Raw genomic sequence first — 3680 nt, 5'->3', positions numbered from 1 at the left:
AACCATATTATTATCCTGCGAAAGCTTAGCGATGGCCTCGGTTCTGGCAGCCTTGATGCCAAGGTAGCATAAGAGGGTTTCCCGCCAGTTACGCGCTTATGACAGGCTGTAGACGTTCGCGTCACGCCCCGGGGGTTGAAAAGAAGGTCCCCTTCTCCCCGTGTAATCTGAGTGGCGCTGGCTACCACCCTCAAGCGTCAGATACAGTTGTAGTAAATATAAAATACCCCAGAAAGTGAAGCAGAACACAGTCGCCCAGATAGCCGAATTGGTAAGGCATTCGAGATCGTGGGTTCGGTTCCCACTCTGGGCGCGTGTTTTTCTTTCTTACTTTCTTTCTTTCTTTCTTTCTCGCTTCAATTAATAGAAAAAAAATATAATTTCACTAACGGTAAAAAATATTCCAACCATTCACCTATGTCTTCTTTGGCGTTGTAGACTGCCGGCATTTCTTTCTGTATTTCCTAAGGAGCCCCTCATTTCCTAACCATATTATTATCCTGCGAAAGCTTAGCGAGGGCCTCGGTTCTGGCAGCCTTGATGCCAAGGTAGCATAAGAGGGTTTCCCGCCAGTTACGCGCTTATGACAGGCGGTAGACGTTCGCGTCACGCCCCGGGGGTTGAAAAGAAGGTCCCCTTCTCCCCGTGTAGTCTGAGTGGCGCTGGCTACCACCCTCAAGCATCAGATACAGTTGTAGTAAATATAAAATACCCCAGAAAGTGAAGCAGAACACAGTCGCCCAGATAGCCTAATTGGTAAGGCATTCGACATCTAATCGAAAGGCGTGGGTTCGGTCCCCACTCTGGGCGCGTGTTTTTCTTTCTTTCTTTCTTTCTTTCTTTCTCGCTTCAATTAATAGAAAAAAAATATAATTTCACTAACGGTAAAAAATAGTCCAACCATTCCCCTATGTCTTCTTTGGCGTTGTAGACTGCCGGCATTTCTTTCTGTATTTCCTAACGAGCCCCTCATTTCCTAACCATATTATTATCCTGCGAAAGCTTAGCGAGGGCCTCGATTCTGGCAGCCTTGAGGTCAAGGTAGCATAAGAGGGTTTCCCGCCAGTTACGCGCTTATGACAGGCGGTTGACGTTCGCCTCACGCCCCGGGGGTTGAAAAGAAGGTCCCCTTCTCCCCGTGTAGTCTGAGTGGCGCTGGCTACCACCCTCAAGCATCAGATACAGTTGTAGTAAATATAAAATACCCCAGAAAGTGAAGCAGAACACAGTCGCCCAGATAGCCGAATTGGTAAGGCATTCGAGATCTAATCGAAAGGCGTGGGTTCGGTCCCCACTCTGGGCGCGTGTTTTTCTTTCTTTCTTTCTTTCTTTCTTTCTCGCTTCAATTAATAGAAAAAAAATATAATTTCACTAACGGTAAAAAATAGTCCAACCATTCCCCTATGTCTTCTTTGGCATTGTAGACTGCCGGCATTTCTTTCTGTATTTCCTAACGAGCCCCTCATTTCCTAACCATATTATTATCCTGCGAAAGCTTAGCGAGGGCCTCGGTTCTGGCAGCCTTGATGCAAAGGTAGCATAAGAGGGTTTCCCGCCAGTTACGCGCTTATGACAGGCTGTAGACGTTCGCGTCACGCCCCGGGGGTTGAAAAGAAGGTCCCCTTCTCCCCGTGTAGTCTGAGTGGCGCTGGCTACCACCCTCAAGCGTGAGATACAGTTGTAGTAAATATAAAATACCCCAGAAAGTGAAGCAGAACACAGTCGCCCAGATAGCCGAATTGGTAAGGCATTCGAGATCTAATCGAAAGGCGTGGGTTCGGTCCCCACTCTGGGCGCGTGTTTTTCTTTCTTTCTTTCTTTCTTTCTTTCTCGCTTCAATTAATAGAAAAAAAATATAATTTCACTTACGGTAAAAAATAGTCCAACCATTCCCCTATGTCTTCTTTGGCGTTGTAGACTGCCGGCATTTCTTTCTGTATTTCCTAACGAGCCCCTCATTTCCTAACCATATTATTATCCTGCGAAAGCTTAGCGAGAGCCTCGGTTCTGGCAGCCTTGATGCCAAGGTAGCATAAGAGGGTTTCCCGCCAGTTACGCGCTTATGACAGGCTGTAGACGTTCGCGTCACGCCCCGGGGGTTGAAAAGAAGGTCCCCTTCTCCCCGTGTAGTCTGAGTGGCGCTGGCTACCACCCTCAAGCGTCAGATACAGTTGTAGTAAATATAAAATACCCCAGAAAGTGAAGCAGAACACAGTCGCCCAGATAGCCGAATTGGTAAGGCATTCGAGATCTAATCGAAAGGCGCGGGTTCGGTCCCCACTCTGGGCGCGTGTTTTTCTTTCTTTCTTTCTTTCTTTCTCGCTTCAATTAATAGAAAAAAAATATAATTTCACTAACGGTAAAAAATAGTCTAACCATTCCCCTATGTCTTCTTTGGCGTTGTAGACTGCCGGCATTTCTTTCTGTATTTCCTAAGGAGTCCCTCATTTCCTAACCATATTATTATCCTGCGAAAGCTTAGCGAGGGCCTCGGTTCTGGCAGCCTTGATGCCAAGGTAGCATAAGAGGGTTTCCCGCCAGTTACGCGCTTATGACAGGCTGTAGACGTTCGCGTCACGCCCCGGGGGTTGAAAAGAAGGTCCCCTTCTCCCCGTGTAGTCTGAGTGGCGCTGGCTACCACCCTCAAGCGTCAGATACAGTTGTAGTAAATATAAAATACCCCAGAAAGTGAAGCAGAACACAGTGGCCCAGATAGCCGAATTGGTAAGGCATTCGAGATCTAATCGAAAGGCGTGGGTTCGGTCCCCACTCTGGCCGCGTGTTTTTCTTTCTTTCTTTCTTTCTTTCTCGCTTCAATTAATAGAAAAAAAATATAATTTCACTAACGGTAAAAAATAGTCTAACCATTCCCCTATGTCTTCTTTGGCGTTGTAGACTGCCGGCATTTCTTTCTGTATTTCCTAACGAGCCCCTCATTTCCTAACCATATTATTATCCTGCGAAAGCTTAGCGATGGCCTCGGTTCTGGCAGCCTTGATGCCAAGGTAGCATAAGAGGGTTTCCCGCCAGTTACGCGCTTATGACAGGCTGTAGACGTTCGCGTCACGCCCCGGGGGTTGAAAAGAAGGTCCCCTTCTCCCCGTGTAATCTGAGTGGCGCTGGCTACCACCCTCAAGCGTCAGATACAGTTGTAGTAAATATAAAATACCCCAGAAAGTGAAGCAGAACACAGTCGCCCAGATAGCCGAATTGGTAAGGCATTCGAGATCATGGGTTCGGTTCCCACTCTGGGCGCGTGTTTTTCTTTCTTACTTTCTTTCTTTCTTTCTTTCTCGCTTCAATTAATAGAAAAAAAATATAATTTCACTAACGGTAAAAAATATTCCAACCATTCACCTATGTCTTCTTTGGCGTTGTAGACTGCCGGCATTTCTTTCTGTATTTCCTAAGGAGCCCCTCATTTCCTAACCATAATATTATCCTGCGAAAGCTTAGCGAGGGCCTCGGTTCTGGCAGCCTTGATGCCAAGGTAGCATAAGAGGGTTTCCCGCCAGTTACGCGCTTATGACAGGCGGTAGACGTTCGCGTCACGCCCCGGGGGTTGAAAAGAAGGTCCCCTTCTCCCCGTGTAGTCTGAGTGGCGCTGGCTACCACCCTCAAGCATCAGATACAGTTGTAGTAAATATAAAATACCCCAGAAAGTGAAGCAGAACACAGTC

General features: G+C 47.1%; 1 non-coding gene across 1 annotated transcript; it reads left to right on the top strand.

Annotated features, from left to right (window-relative positions):
• Window positions 1-738: 738 nt before the first annotated feature.
• Trnar-ucu (transfer RNA arginine (anticodon UCU)) lies at window positions 739-810 on the top strand. Its single transcript has one exon. It is a non-coding gene; the product is annotated as a tRNA-Arg (tRNA).
• The last annotated feature ends 2870 nt before the right edge of the window (window positions 811-3680 follow it).

This window comes from Haemaphysalis longicornis, unplaced genomic scaffold (assembly GCF_048455015.1).
Source record: "Haemaphysalis longicornis isolate Haplotype H1 unplaced genomic scaffold, Haemaphysalis longicornis Haplotype H1 scaffold_125, whole genome shotgun sequence".
Classification (NCBI taxonomy): Eukaryota; Metazoa; Arthropoda; class Arachnida; order Ixodida; family Ixodidae; genus Haemaphysalis; species Haemaphysalis longicornis.
This window is presented reverse-complemented; position numbering and strand designations above follow the sequence as displayed.